The 16,118-nt window shown below is 57.2% G+C and overlaps 1 long non-coding RNA gene across 1 annotated transcript in view; it reads right to left on the bottom strand.

Annotated features, from left to right (window-relative positions):
- Window positions 1–2,471: 2,471 nt before the first annotated feature.
- Window positions 2,472–16,118, bottom strand: part of LOC144455130 (uncharacterized) — a 62,770-nt gene continuing 49,123 nt past the window's right edge. The window contains exon 5 of the long non-coding RNA XR_013483801.1: window positions 2,472–2,891. This is a non-coding gene — a long non-coding RNA (uncharacterized LOC144455130). The remainder of the gene's footprint in view (window positions 2,892–16,118) is intronic.

Raw genomic sequence — 16,118 nt, 5'->3', positions numbered from 1 at the left:
TTAAGAGGGGGTGGCCTCTGGAACAGGCAGGAAGAGCCTGCACTTTGAAAGTCCCATTTCCAGGGCAGACTTGGCCACAGACAAGGGGCTGAAGGAATCTTAAGGCTGCCCTGATTCCCCCAGAGCCCCGTGTGATCTTTGCTGAGTCGGTAGCGATGGTTCTTCAGAGAGCTCCACGCAGGCCTCGGGACAACACCAGAGGCGCTTCTGGCTCAGCTCGGTTCAGCTCCTGCCAAGGTGCCTGAGGCCTCTGGCCCCGTGTCTCCAGGGCCCCCCAGTCCCTTCTCCCCCAGAGGACGAATGATGTAGCTTTGGGATCTGGCCAAGGGCTCCATGTTGGAGCCTCAGGTGACGCTTGGACCTGGAAGTCAGATTCAAATAGAGGCTTTCTACAGATGTCCTTTTAGTCCACCTAGTGGGGAAAGCAGGTTGGAGGCATGACAAGGCGCCATGTGGCACAAAGATGGAGATCCCTGGCATCTCAGAGGGTGGCCCCCAACTTCATTTTTCTTTTCATGTTTCAGAGGGAAGAAAAGGAGCTGGCACCACGTACATGGACATCTGAGCCTCAGCAGCCTTTTCTAGCCTGTGTGTGCTAGTAGAGTGTGAGGCGGGGTGGGGTGGGAAGTGGACAAGGATAATTCTGCACTGAGCTGGGGGGTAGGAGGGCACAAAAAACTTAATCTTGGGTCACACTACAAGCCATGTGCCTAAACTTTGCCTGGCTTCCCTGCACTGACAGGTATGTACAAGAGACAAGGATGGGAGGCCATCCCATGAGGTCACTTAGAGCAAGTCTCTTATCCTACAGATGAGGAAACTGAGGCCCAGCTGGGGAAATGCCATGTCGACTTCCAGCAGTGAGTAAGACATAGGCCTAGAACCACAGCCCAGGCCTCCTCATGGAAAAGGAAGAGCTAAAGAAAGGAGCAATCCTGGGCTGTGGATCTTTGAAAGACAATGATAACTCTGCATGACAAGGCTGGGCTGGGCAAGGCGAAGCAGGGCAGGGCTGGGCAAGGCTGAGCAGGGCAGGGCTGGGCAAGGCTGAGCAGGGCAGGTCTAGGCAAGGCTGAGCAGGGCAAGGCTGGGCTGGGCAAGGCTGAGCAGGGCAGGGCTGGGCAGGGCAGGGCTGGGCAAAGGGCCTGGCTGAGAACCAGGATGAGTCTTAGAAAAAGCAGATTTCCGTTTGGAAATGGGCTGCACGGGTGGCCCAGATGGTGCCCATCAGCTCAGCAGAATGGTGGGCAACTAAGGGCAACCCCCAGAATGCCCACTAGGTGTCACCAAACAACTGTGGGGAGGCCTGGCACACCCCGACTTCCTCTTTAGGAGTCCAATGAAACTGGTTCACAGGATCCAAGACCTAGAGTCCAAGAGACATCAATACCTCCCCATTCTACAGATGAGAAAACTGACACCCAGCAAGGTTGAAATGATTTGTTCAAAGTAATGCAGGTACTAAAGTTCAGAGGTAGAATTCAACCCCAAGTCCACTGACTTCCCCTTTCCCTGTACCAAAGAGTAGGTCCCAGTAAGATTCTGACTCCCCAACACAGACTCTCAGAGCTGGGGGGGCACTCACTGACCTTCCTCCATTTGGTAGAAAGGAAAATGAGGCACAGATAGACAGGTGATGCCAGTCACCAAGCTCGTTCTAGGAACAGCAGAGTCCACAGACAAGGCCTGCTCGTGTGCACATACATGTGCTTGCACGTTCATATAAAATGTACTCTCTCTGTCTGTCTGTCTGTCTGTCTCTGCCTATCTGTCTCTTTTTTTTTCTGTTTCTCTGTCTGTCTGTCTGTCTGTCTGTCTCTCTCTCGTCTCTCTGTCTCTCTCTGCCCCTCTTCCCGCCTCTCCCAAGCCCACAGCTCTCTCACTATCAGTGGGGTCCCTATGCCAAGCTCCTTAGAAGTCACAGACCTAACACGAGCCCCTTGGAGGAGCTGGGCCACCACATGCCTTTGGCCTCTCTGGTGCCTGGGTACAAGTCCCCACATCTGGGCCACCCCAAGTCCTGGGGGTGAGTGGCTGGCCTCCCAGGACCACCTGTAGACATTGGCACTGTTGTGGGGCTCCCTCCCGACTTCCCAGATTACTCAATGTTAGTGCCTGCAGGCCCCCTAGAGCTCGGAGAGTTGGTCCCACCTTGCCCCGGGACCTTGTCCCAGTCCCACAGACAGCACGGGGCAGAGCTGGGCCTCCGGCGGCCCTCCCTATTTCTCTGAGGGCTCAAGAGGCCTAAGGGCCGGGCTGAGCCTGCGGCAGCCGCCACCACAGCCTGTTTCAAGTCAGACTTAAAAGAAATGCTTCTGAGGTCATTTCTTCCTGAAGAACTCAGACAGACAGACACCCCCTGCTTACTTTGGCAAATGCATTCTCACCTGTTCTTCAGCAGAGTTCCTTTGTGGCCAGAGACGCCCCCAGCCCCCAGCCCCGCCCCCCCAGCTCTTGTCTGCTTGCTGGCTCTTTCACAGGTCACGGTGCCAGTGCTGGAAGGAGCCGTGGCACTATGTGACATGGACCAATGCATTTAGCAGAGGGGGAAACTGAGTCTGAGGAACTGACTTGCCCAAGGTCACATGAGAGGAAGGAGCAGAGACGGGATATGAAGCCAATCCTCCGACTCCAGCACTCTTTCCAAAGGACAGTGACCAAAAACTGCGTACTAGCAGATCCCCAACAAAGGTGACCGCCTCGGATACGGGGGAAGCCCCCTCGGTCCCCTCACGCATCTGCCACACACCCGAGGGTCACTCACCTCGTCCCTCTAGGACTTCGGCAGCAGCCTCACCAATCCTTCCTGCGTGCGCCAACAGTCACCACTCCATTTGGGGCTCTGCTCACCTCCCTCTCTCTCTTGGAAATTTGCTGTGGCTCCCCCTTATCTGTGGGAAAAATCCAAAGTCCTTCACTTGACGAGCAAAGACCACTGGCTTGTCTGAAAAGGGATGAGAGGGCAGGAAAGGAGGAAGGGGGACGGTGCATGGTCAGCTCTCCCAGGTCATGCCCATGGACAGCCAGCATCTGCAGCACCAACCCCCTTACTTAGCATTTCTGAGAGGCAGAGCCCACAGAAGCCCCAGGCCCCAAGACACCCCAGCTGCCAGGCCGGAGCACAAAGCACAGAAAATATGGTGCCCTGGCCCTGGCCCTGGCCCTGCCTGCGGGCAACCCGGCAGTGCTGAGGTCAACCTGAGTTTCTCCGCCTGAGGTCAACAAGAGTTTCTGGCTTATCAGAGGAGGCTGGAGAGAAACATCCTCCATCTCTTCTCTGGCTACAGCAGAAGAAACTCTATGGTTCCTTCTGATCATGCCTGGCATGGTTTATAGCCTGATTCCCAACCCGGAACCTTCCATATACCGCAACCCCCACAAAGAGGCCGCCAAACAGGACCCGGGCCCACAAAGGCGCTTGGATAAACCGTGAGTGCTCATGGTGGGCAGGTCGCCCGCGAGGCACGTTCCACCCACCCACCAGTGACCATGTGAAATGTTTGTAGCAGTGGCCACCAGAAGACAGTGGATCCAAATGCCCAGGGAGAGGGAAGCCCAAAGGGTACCGGTCTGAGAACCAGAGACCTGGGCTCTGGAGCAGGCTCTATCGCCAGCTGGCTGAGACTTGGGGCACTCCTCTCTGAGCCCTGGTTTTGTCCTCTGTAGGATACAGGTAGTGACGCTGGTGCTGCCCCCTCCCCCGAGGGTTCACAGAAGGAAGGAGCTTGAGAAAAGGTAGAGACAGCGACAGAGCAATGATTCCCTGGGCATAGGGAACTTCTAGGGAGAGAGGTCCCTCCGCTGAGACCAGGGCGCCTGCACTGCAAGGGGTCACCTTGGGGAAGTCACTGGCCACTCGGAGCCTGGGGGCCACCCAGAGAAGGCTCTCTGGCATTCCTTCCAGCTTCTAAAACTCAGTGTTCCACATTCCCTGGTCTAGACTCCTTCCAGCCCTGATGTTCCCTGCTCTGAGGACCCTTCCACCTTGACATTTCCAGTCAGAGCTGGGAGGGGCCTGAGCACAGGGGATGTCAGAGCTGAGAGGGGCCTCAGGACAGGGGATGTCAGAGCTGGGAAGGACCTTAGGACAGGGGATGTCAGGGCTGGGAGGGGCCTGAGAACAGGGGACGTCAGAGCTGAGAGGAGCCTCAGGACAGGGGATGTCAGGGCGGGGAGGGGCCTCAGAGCTGAAAGAGAATTTTCTCTGTACAAATGGGGAAACTGAGGTACAGAGCAAGCCATGAAGCTAGTAAGTGAGGAATACCATCAGGATTTAAGGCCTGGGTCTTCTGACTTCTACTGGGGCTATGCCCACCTGCCCACTGTCCAAGGACTGCCCCATCCTGTTTGGTGGGTGCAGAATGAGGATGTCCGGGGACATCTGATCAATGCCCAGAGTGTTCCCAGGCTCAATCTGGCACTGCTGCCTGGGCAGTACCTGACAAAGGGAGGCTGGGTCAGGGCACCAGGCTGAGGGCTCTGGCATCGGGGCCTGGCAAGGGGCCTTTGGCAGAAACCCGGCTGACATCTGTCGCCCTGACTTTCTTTCGCCTTCACTGCACACATTCCCGGGAGGCATCGCCCACCAAGCGCCTTTGTGGGCCCGGGCCTCTGGAGTGACTGCAGACAGAGGGCGATGAATGGAGACAGAACGGGGCAGTGTTTAAAACAGGACCAAGGGGGCTGCAGGCCGGGGGGCGGGGGCGAGGAGGAACAGGTGTAGCTGTGTTTGCGGCGGGCCCATCAAGGCAGCTTCTGTGGGGATGTGGGGGCCGGCAGACAGCCTAACCTCATGGTAACCTCGACTTTGGCTCAGGGCCACCGGGACAGCTTCTGCAGGCCCAGCCCTTGGGGGGCCCATAATGCAGCCAGTGTCTCTGCTCAGTAAGCCGTGCGGACAATGGAGTCTGGAAGAAAGCAGGGGGGGAGGGGGGCAGGCATGGGGCGGAGGCTCTGGGAGCATGAGCCACCTCATCTCCATGTGAAAATAGTCCATAAAATTAACAAGATGCTTGCTGGGAGGGGAGAAGGGGGCCAAGGACCCCACCTCCTGTGGAACCCCCCCCACCCCCCTCCAGGGTTTGGGAAAGTCCAGCCCCAGCCTGGGAACCTGGGAGCATCCCGCCTGAGTTCCACATTTCACACAGGAAGTACCTCAGGCCCAAAAAGGGCGAGGGCCTCGTGGCCCCTGCCCCACTCTTAAGGCAGAGTACAACCCATGGCCTGACGCCTCCTCCAGGTCACCTGCTCTGAGTGCTGGAAGGAGCGCCTGACCCCACAGGGTCCAAGAGATGGGAGCAGGGCCCCTCCCCACCTCTGTCTGTAGCCAGCATCCAGGCCTAATCCTCATCCTCCCCATCCTCTCACTTCCACATCCCAGGTCGGCCAGGCCCTAGCCTGGCAGAACCTGCTTCTCTTGGGCTCCAAACCCTCCAGGGGCTCACTACTGCTGATGGAGGAAATTCAGACTCCAGGCCCCTGGAGCTTGGGAGCCCTGGCCTTCCCAGCCTGCTTTTTCACCGATGCCCACCACACATGTCTGCTCTCTCACCTCTGTGCCCCTCTCTCCCCTTACCTGCTCAGATAGCCCCTCCTCCCAGGAACATGAGAGGCCCCTCCTGGGGGCAAGGCCAGAACCCCCAGACTCACGACTCATCCCTGCCCCTTGCTAGCTGTGTGGCCTGGACAAGCTACTTCAGCTCTGAGGGGCTCATCTGTAAGACAAGGGGACTGGACTCAATGACCTTTCACCCTCCCGGCCACGTTCTAAGGCCCCTCCCAGCTCTGGCACTGTCGGTTCTAAGGAGGTCCACAGATAGGATTCATGATCATGGAGGGCGCAAGACTGAACCATAATCCCCTATGGCCTAGTGGGCAGAGCACCGGCTTTGAATCGCAGGGACCTGCCCAGCACCTACTGGATCTGTGAGCACGAGGAGGTCGGCCCTCTAACTGCCTCCTTATCCAGGTCCATAAGGGACAGACAAGTAGCAGCTTTCCCTAATGAAATTCAAGCCCTAGGGACAAACAGTCACCAGCAGCAGCAGCAGCACCTCCTTTCTGGGGCTGTGACCGCACTCTTCCTCGGACCCACTTGTGCCGAGAGGCTCACTACCAGGCATTTGCCCCTAACACCACTGCTTTGTCAGAGCCACTCCCGGCTTTGTCCAAGCTGCACTGAGCTGCTCCAGACGCATGAAGTCACTATGGCCAGACTGGCCTAGGGACCCACACTGCCGTTATCTCTCCCATGTCTAGGACACGGATGATGATCCAGAATGAATGAACGAATGAATGAACGAACAAACAAACGAATGAATGAGGTCTGCTACTGACACCTCCTTGTCTAACTCATTTAGAATTCTGTAGTTGGGTCCACAGCCTCCAGGGGAGGGGCCCATTAAAACAATGGAAAGTGGCATCACCGAGGCAGCCCATGTCACTTATGTCCTGGTGGTGGCGGCAGCGGCGGGGCAAGATTTACTTCGCATCTAGAGGGTAACAGCCCATGGGCCCCACCTGAGATCCTCCTTGTTCCCTGGTTTCCCATTTACTTTGTCACTCTTGGGCAACGTAGGTGCTTACTCGGGTCGGCGGCGGGCTTGAAATATGCCTGGTCTGTGCCACGGTCTGGGTTCCACTGTGCCAAGGGGAGGGACTGCTGAAAACCTCGCTCCTGTGGAATGAGGCACGGCCGGACCATGGGAGCCTCTCTTAGGCACGTGTCCTGAGAGCTCGGGTCTCAGCAGCCAGCCCTGCCAAGGCACCATGGGCAACCATCCCATTTCTGGATCACGGCTGAATCCTACACACAAAGCACAGGCAGAGAGCTCCATTGTCCCTCTGTTAGAGATGAGGAAACTGAGGCCCAGAGAAGGTCGAAGAACACAGCAAGTCCTGGGCTCTTCCCACATAAGAAGGTTACTGAGTCCCAGGGAGGGGACGACGGTGGTGGGAGCAGCTCCTAGAAGCCCTGCAGCAGAGAAGGGAGCTTCGTTCTCCACCCGGGGTCTCTGAGAAGGCCCAGGGGCTCATCTCCAGGCACCATAAGGCAGGCTGCACCCAAGCCATAGGATCAACAGAGAAGCACAGGGTCCCTTGGCTCATACCCTCCACAATGCAATATGCATCAATAATCCCTTAGGAGACAGAGGGATCTGGTAGCCAGAGATCTGGCCTCATCACAGACCCGGGTTCACGTCCTACCTTGAGTAGTCAGGCTGGATGAGCCTGGGTAAGTCACTGGACCTCTCTGTGTCCTGGGCACTCGGTGGCAGAAGCACGCTGGTGCTCTCTCCTGGGCAGGGGCTAGGACCCTGTATGGCAATATCACAGGGAACAGCAGATTTCTTCAATGTGTCCATTGGTTTGGCTAAATTTTTCTCTTCCTCTTGTTTTTTTAAAATTCTTTGCTATAAGGGATGGCTGGGGAGGAGGGGAGGAGGAAGGAAAAGGGGGAACCTAGGGGATGTAAAAACCAGAGACATCCACAAAAATCTGGTTTTTCCAAAGATCTGCTGTGGTAGAGGGAGCTTCCTCACTGGGAGTGCCCTCTAACAATGGTCCCGTACAGCCTGACCAAAGCAAGCTGTCTGGCGGCTGGTGTGGGCTTGGGGAGGCCCGTCCTGGGCACCAGGCACCATTGGTCTCCCAGGCTCAGGGGGCCAGCATCCCAAATACCCCGTCCTCCACACATGCCCCAGGAGGCCGTGGAGAGGGTAAGACCCTTCCCTGGCAGAGAGATCAGGGAGGACTTCACTTGAGGTGGGTGCCTCACCAGCTCCCAGACGGGACAGGGTGTCGCTACCCTTCAGGCTCCACCTCCTCTCCCACAGGGAGGGGGGGCCCTTGGGGCATCCCCCGCCCAGGGGCCACACCTGAAATTCCAAACTGATGAAGTCAGGCATGCACCAGGAGACTGAAACTGGCCCCAATTTCCCCTTTTCCCAATAAGCTTAGAATCATGGAGACATGGAATGCCAGAGTAGGAGAGGAACCACAAAGTTCATCCAGGCCAACCCCCTCTTTTTACAGGCAAGGAAACTGAGGCGCAGAAATAGGTGTGGACACGCTCCAAGCTACGGTGAGACAACATAAGCCAAGGCAGAGGAGGCAGCGTTAGACAAAGCACCTCTCCAGGGCCTCGGTTTCCTCATCTGTCACAAAATGACCGTGTGGTGCTTTAGGAGGCAGAGTACTCTTGTGTAGATGTTGCCTCCTGGGACAGCAAGGAGCTCCCCTAGGGCAGGGAGGCCCTCCTCCCGTCTAGCATCCCCAGGTGCTAGCGACCCAGAGCTGGTGCTTCATAAGCGCCCACTGCTGGACGGACTGACTGACGGCCAGCCGGACAGCCCATCTTCCTCCTCACTGGCCCCGCCTCTCCCCGTGAGCTGGCCCAGCCAGGAGCCACAGGAACCTGTTTCTCAAATATAAATATTTTGATAACTGTATTTCCAAAGACACGTCCTCTGGGTTTTAGCCAAGGCCCTTCTGAGAAGGGCTCAGCCACTGTCCTCACCTGCCGAAGGTGCCCAGTGCCCCAAAAGGCTCCAGGCTCCTCCTCTGGCCGGCTCCAGCCCATGAACCACACCTTGCTCTGCAAGCTACAGGATGCCAGTGATTTGGTCCTTGTTGGGGTTTCTCTGTTCTAGGCTCACCCACTATACACGCTTCGGAGCCCTGTGGCCCGGCAGATCTGTCCTCCTAGCCCATCCCCATCCCAGAGCATGAGACTGGGGTTCAAATCCTACCTCAGACCATGAGCTGTGACCATCCTGGGCCTCCATTTCCTTCTCTGATCCCATGAGTCTCTCTGCTGGACCTGCTCCATCTTGTCAAGGCTGGGCAGTGGGACTGCCTCTTTTCGCCTCAGTTTTCCCATCCCTAAAATGGGGCCAGCACCTGCTTCAAGGAGAGCATTTTGTAGACCTTGGGGAAGCTGAGCCGCCATTATCCACAATCAGAATTCCCATCCTGGTCTCCCAGGTGCAATGCTCCATGCTCCTGATATCATTCCAAAGTGCTCAGACAAGCCTGTGGCCTCCCGAGCTCTCCTAACACTCCACACCTGCTCCCCCTCTGGCCCCCACAGGACTAGAATGCCCAAAGGTCATCCTTGGCCAGCCCTGGCGCCCTCCCTCCAGCCTGGGGCCCTCCAGCCTGCCCCAGCCCTCACCTCCTTCCCTCTCGTCTCCCTCCAGGCCCAGCCTGGGATTCTTTTTATAGAGCTCCACTGAGGATGCTCGGAGCCAAGGCTTCAGTCACAGCCCCCTAGGGCCCTGGCCTTCCCTGGGGTCTCCATGGGAGAGGCAGGGCTGGGCCTCCATGGGCAGAGCAGGCCTGGGTGCAGAGGTCCCCGAGCCGGGGGCAGGGAGGCTCCCGGAGCAGCCGGCAGGGCTAGCCCGGTCCCTGAGCTCCCATCCTCGGCCGGCCTTGCCAAGCCGCCCGGCCGTGCCAGGAGCCGAGAGCGGCTGATGGCCGTGGCCCAAGGTCAGGTCCTCAAGCCGGGCCCTGGGTGCCTTCCAGAGCCTGGGGAGATGCCTTTCCAAAGGCAGCCAGTTGGCTGCAATTACCCAAGAAGAGGCTCCCAGAGCTTGGACGCCTCCCCAAGGAAGCGCGGCCTCCGCCGGGCCTGCCTGGCCCGTCTGGTTTCCATTTCTGCCACAGCTTCCGGGAGCCCAGGAGCAGACACAAAATGGCGGCCGGGGAGAGGCGGACATTTTGTAGCCGGCTCAGGCAAAGCCGGCCAAGGTCAAAGGCAGGCCAGAATCGGAGTCTGCCTCCGGACAAGGGGGGCCTCTATACTCCCTGGTCAGGGTGTGCCTAGAAACAAATGCAAAGGCCACTCTGGCCCAGCCTGCCAGCCCCTCCTCCCTCTCCCTGCGGCCAGTCTCCAAGGGGCAGAATCCCAGGGTGGAAAGGGACCTTGGTGGGCAGCTCCACTAGCCCCAGTCTGACCAAGATCAGAGATCCCAGAGAAGGAAACCGAGGCCCAGAGATGGGACAAGACTGGTCTAAGATAATAAGTGTATGTAAATGGGACCAGGGTCAGATTTGAATTCAAGTCCTGAGACCTTTCCACTGCACGAGTAATCTCTCTACAACAGCCCCAGCTCATTTTCATTCAGCCAGCAGTTTAAGGCTTTCATGGATGGGGAACTCACTATCTCCCCAGGCAGCCACACCACCTGAGAATGCCTGTTTCCCCTGGGACCACACAGAAGGGGTTCCCCTCCACACGCTGGCCCTTCAAATATGGCCAGAGAGGATTTCCTCATTGGGGCTCCCTGCCCTGAGGAACTCTCAAGTGTTCTCCAGGGGTCTAGCCTGGGCTCCCAGTCACTGTCCATTCAGCCACCAAAGCGACTTCTCTAAAACCAAATCTGGCCACTTCTGCCCCCCCCCCCACCCCAGCACACTCCAGGAGCTCCCCAGGGCCTCCAGGATCAACCCTATAAGGTGCCGTTTGGCTTCTAAAGACCTCCAGAACCTGCCCCTTCTCCCCTTTGCAGTCTTCTGCCGTGTTAACCCCACCACACACATGCTCTATACAGGCTACATGGGCGGTCTACACGATCTACATGGTCTATACAGTCTACACGGAGATAGAGTGTGTGTGTGTGTGTGTGTGTGTGTGTGTGTGTGTGTGAGAGACAGAGAGAGAGAGAGAGACAGAGAGAGAGAGACAGAGAGAGAGAGAGAGAGAGAGAGAGACAGAGAGAGAGAGAGAGAGAGAGAGAGAGAGAATGAGAGAGGGGTGAAGAAAGCCAGGGAAGCCAAGAGCTGGGGGTGTGTGGGAGGAACTGTACCAGGCACGGGGCACAGCCTGGGCAAAGGTGTGCAGGTGGAGATGGAAGGCCACGTCTAAGAGACTGCAAGAAGTCCACAGAAGCTGAAACAGAGATTCCAGCTGCAACACTGAGGCAAAAGACCAGGATTCCTAGGTCACTTCTGCCATTCATACTGGTATTATCCATGTTCTGCTCTGACCTCAGTTTTCTCACCTACAAAATGGAGATATTGATCTTTCCTTTACTCCCCTCCCAGGGCTGTAATGAGGGAGCTTTTTATAGGGTAGAGCACTGGCCCTGAAGTCAGGAGGACCTGAGTTGAAATACGGCCTCAGACCAAACACTTGACACTTACTAGCTGTGTGACTCTGGGCAAGTCACTTAACCCCAACTGCCTTTAAAAAAAGAAAAGAAAAGAAAAAAAATGTAAAGTGTCTAGAAATAGAGGAGGAGGAGGAGGAGGGAGATGAGGAGGGGAGGCGAAAGAAGAGGAGGAGAATTGGAAGAGGGGGAAGAGGGGGAGGGGAAGGGGGGGAGGAGGTGGAAGAGGGGGAGGGGAGGGGGGAGGAGGTGAGAGGGGAGGGGAGGAGAGGAGGAGGGGAGGAGGAGGGGGGAGGAAGGAGGCAGCCTGCAGGAGTCCTTCCAGGTGCTTTAGTTTCTCCAGAGGGAGCAGGGCCTCCCTCCAGCCTCCAGCCTCCAGCTGACCACCTGAGTTCCCCTCTCCCCCACGGTGTGGCCTTGGCCAAAGCCCTGGCGCTCTCTAGCGCATCCTTATCTATACCGGGGGAAGCACCAGACACTGTTGTCAGAATGATGAGAGATCCTGGCTGTAAAGTGTTTTGCAGCCATCCAAGGGCTCCCAAAACACCCGCATTAGGATCGACAGCGATCCTGTCTGCCCAGTACAAACGTTTTGTAATTTCACTCATGGCTTCTTCAGCTCCAGCAGGGTTTGGCCGGCCATTTTGCAAACAGGTTTGTTTTTTACCAACAAGTCTTAAGGAGGCTCCCTTAGCTGGATGGGATGCTGTAAGAAGTCCAAGGTTCCTGAGGCCTGGGGAGGGAGAAGGGGACACGGGCAGATGGGTGACCTCATGGCCTCACCCCACGGCTCAGTCCCTGGGCACTGTCCAAGAAGGCCTGGGGAAAATGCATCTCTGAGACAAGAGCCCATCAGAGCCCCCAGGGTGGGGGACTCTGGGGGGCCCATCAGGAGTCCCACATCAATGACACTGCTTCCGTGATGCCACCTAGGAGCCATCAGAGCAGAGAGCACCCCGGACCTGGAGTCAGGAAGCCCTGGGTTTGAACCCAGCCTCGGACACTTCCTCCCTCTGTGGGCTCCCTTCTAGCCTCACCCGGCCCGCTCACCCCGCTCAGGTTCCATGACTGTGCCTCCCCTTTCTTCCAGAGGCCTTCAGATCTGCACACAAGACCCAGGTGGGGCCTGACCAGGGCAGAGGCCTGGAAGAGGCTCTCCCCTCTCGGGCAGCCTAAGACCGTGCTGGGCTTTGGGTGGGCCGAGTCACACAGTGGCCCCGATAGGACACGAGCTCTGAGAGCAGAGACTGCTGCGTCCAGGCCACAGTGTCTGGCATACAGCAGGAGATTAATAAATGCCTGTCGAATGAGTGACCAAAAAACTCATGCTGTGTGAGTCTGCAGTCTGCTGACCCGCCCAGGCCTTGTTCCCAGGTCTGTGGTTGGGCTGTACTTTCTGCACCACTGCCAGACCTTTCATGACCCTGCCTACTGAACGTCACCCTGCTCCTTTCAGCCCTTCATGCTGGCCGGCAGACATCGGCTGGGACCCCAAAGGCCATCCACACACTGGGGCTCCCAAGGTTGCCTGCAGACCTCATCCTCTGAAAGCATGAGGCTCCGGGGCAGAGCCCGTGGGCCTTCCGCTGCTGACCACATAGATGGTGTCACGGGCGCAGGACGTGGCACACGAGGGCGCTGAGCACCGAGCCAAGTGACCCTGGCCCCTTCGCATCCCATCTCTGAGACTCAGTTTCCTCATCTTTCCATTTTGTCCCTCCTAGACCCACTGCAAGGAAAGTCCTCTCCGTGTTTTAAAGCCCTAGAGAAATGGGGCTCCTCCCTGGCCTTCCTCCTGTCTCTGCCTCGATGCCCAGAACACTGGTTCGCACAGAAAAGGTGAAGGCCTTTGACAAAGGTGACCAAGCCACTGTCCGGAACCGGACAGAACTCAGGGAGAAGCCGGGGCCCCCAGTGCATCCCCCCCAAACCTGGTCCTCCATTGCTGACGCTGCCACCCCCAAGCTGGGCCTCAGACCCTGAGATCTCAGAGCCCAGAGCCCCAATGGCCAGGTTGGGGGCCCCTCTGGGAGCAGAGGGCTGGAAGGAGCCAGGAGGAAAACAGGGACCTATTTGTAGCCAGCCCTGTATGGGGGAGGGGGGTAGGGAGCTCTGCTCCTCTGTTCTCAACTTCTGAGGCATCTGCAGTGACTCGCTGAGAACAGAAGCCTGGGGTGGCTTTGGGGGAGGGCAGGGAATACAGAAAGTCCTGGATTTCAAACCAGGCCTAGGATTCCTAGCTTCATGATTCAAGGGCTGGGAGCAGAGGGCCACATAAGTCAATAAGCAATCAGGACTTGGGGAAAAAACAGGTTGTCTGGGCTGGGGGGGTCAGGGGGAAGGCTTAGAACAGGGAAGGTCAGGGCTGGGAGGGGCCTGAGAACAGGGAAGGTCAGGGCTGGGAGGGGCCTGAGAACAGGGAAGGTCAGGGCTGGGAGGGGCCTGAGAACAGGGAAGGTCAGGGTTGGGAGGGGCCTGAGAACAGGGAAGGTCAGGGTTGGGAGGGGCCTGAGAACAGGGAAGGTCAGGGCTGGGAGGGGCCTGAGAACAGGGAAGGTCAGGGCTGGGAGGGGCCTGAGAACAGGGAAGGTCAGGGCTAGGAGAGGTGTCAGTGGTGAGAAACATAGGAGAGCGGGGCTTCCCAGCCTGGTCCACAGGGTATCTATGAATTTGCGTTTTATACATACATGTATACGTATGTATACACATACATGTATGCATGTACATGTCTGTAGCTAGCTAACTCACTGGGTCCATCTGCCCAGCTTCCTTGGTGCTCAGCTCTGTTCTAGGCGCTACCCTGAACATCCCGACTGGGCTCTAGCCCAGGCCTTCGCCCTCTGCCTGCCCCGGAGGTCCCTGGTCATACACAGAGGTGAAGGACCCTCAGAACCAGAGAGGATTCAGAAAGCTGCTTGTCACACTTCACTGTATAGAGAAGGAAACTGAGGCCCTGAGGGGGGAAGGCATAAAGTAAGCTAATGTCCTGGGCAGGATTCAAACCCAGGGCTTCCATTCAGCACCAGGGCCTGGGGGGTCTGCTTTACCTGTGCCTGTATAGCAAGAGGGTGACCCCCCAAGAAAGGCTGGCAGCTTGGGGGCGAGGGGGACATTCGCTATTCTAAGGCCCCTCCTCCTCTGACATCCCTTGTTCTAAGGCCCCTCCCACCTCTGACAACCCCTGTTCTAAGGTCCCACCCACCTCTGACATTCCATGTTCTAAGGCCCCTCCCACCTCTGACATTCCCTGTCCTCAGGCCCCTCCCACCTCTGACATCCCCTGTTCTCAGGCCCTCCCAGCTCTGACATTCGGCCAAACATTCCCAGGCCTATGTGAGCTCAGGTAGTCTCTTAATCTCAGCATCTCCACTTCTGTACGGATGTTATAGTGGAAAGGATGCTGGAGAACCCTAGGTTCAACTGTCACCACAAGCAAAGCACAGATCTCTGAATCTCAGTTTACCCATCTGTAAGATGGGCTTCATGATGCAATAGGAGCCAGGCTACAGAATTGAGAGGCTCCAGGGCAGTACCTAGACAATGCTTAAAGTGTTAGCCTGAGGACAGCTATTATAACAGACTGTCAGCTGCCTTAATTGGCCTAGACTGAGTTGAGGCACCAGGGCTGTGTAAATACGAGGAATTATCCAGGGGATAATTCCTGTCGTCTTTCTGCACTGTGATCCATAACTGTTCCAATACTTGAGAAAAGATCTTCAACTCATTCAGCATTTATTAAGCACCTACTGTATGCCAGGCCCTGAGAATCCCAAGAGAGGGGTGGAGGGAAAGAGGAGGAACCCAAAGGAAGCCATTATCCTTGAAACTCAGCCCAGATGGTCAAGCCTTCCTCAGCCTGGAGGCTGTGAGGAAGGGGCACTTACTCCTCCAGCAGGAGAGAGGCCTGGAGTCAGAGCAGAAGGTGGCTCCGAGCAAACACAGACACAGCCTCTCAGGCTGACTGCCCTGGCCTGCAGTCCCGTCTTCAGTTTGGCCCTCTGCCCTCTTCTGAAGCAGGGCCACCCAAGCGGAGGGCAGTCCCCAAGCGGCCCTGGAGAGGGAGAGCTGGGAGGGTCCTTGGAACCCAGGAGGAAAAATCTGGGAGGAGCCTTAGCACAGGGGATGGCAGAGCCGGGAGGGTCCCCACTAGCTGCAGGGCTGCTTGAGATCACCCACAAATGCCCCACTCAGACCCCTGGGGTCAAGGAGGTTGGCCCTTCCCAGCCCCAGCTCCCATGGTGTGGGAACCCGATGGCCAGACAGTGTTTTCTTCTGTTGGTCCCAATCTGCCTGTCTGAATATTCCCCCACATCCCTAAGTCTGCCCTAGACAGCCACTGTCTTCCACAGGAAAGGCCCTCAAAAACCTGAAGAAAGTTCTCCAGTTTGGGGCAGCTGCACAGGGCAGTGGATAAAGCTCTGAGTGGGCAGCTGGGAAGACCTGAGATCAGGTCCTGCCTGGACCCTTCCTGGTTTTGGACTCTGGGAAAGCCACCTAACCTTTCTGTGCCTCAGTCTCCTCCCCTATGGCATGAGAGGTTTGGCCTCTGAGGCTTCATTCAGCTCGCCCTGCTGGGCCCTCTCTCTCCAGCCTGGGGGCCTTCGGGGGTCCCCTGGGCCTGGCTCCAGGCTCTTCCATCCTGGGTGTCCTCCTCCAGCCTTCCAGAGCCGACCATCAGACTCCTGGCTGCTGAGGCCGGTGCTGCGTCCACTCTCACACTGGGTCCCCGAGTCAGTTGGTTTCCCAACCGCGGCTCTTGGCTACAAGAGCTGGCGCTCTGGGCAGGAGAGGGAGGAGGTGTCTGCTTGGCATGGGCAAGCGAAATGTAGCAAGAAAATCTGAAAGAAAAATGGTGGGCAGCATCTTGCTTTTGCCTTTGTACTGGGGGCTGGCATGCAATAGGTGCTTAATAAATGTGCGCTGATGGATTGGCTGAGGATCCAGTGATCTTTCTGAAGCAACTTGGAATGATGGGGCCCATGCCAACCACCCCAGCCTCCTCAGCTC

This window comes from Phascolarctos cinereus, unplaced genomic scaffold (assembly GCF_003287225.1).
Source record: "Phascolarctos cinereus isolate Bilbo 61053 unplaced genomic scaffold, phaCin_HiC Scaffold_1;HRSCAF=81, whole genome shotgun sequence".
In the NCBI taxonomy this organism is placed as follows: domain Eukaryota; kingdom Metazoa; phylum Chordata; class Mammalia; order Diprotodontia; family Phascolarctidae; genus Phascolarctos; species Phascolarctos cinereus.
Note: the sequence above shows the minus strand (reverse complement) of the source record. Positions and strands in the feature narration are given on the sequence as shown.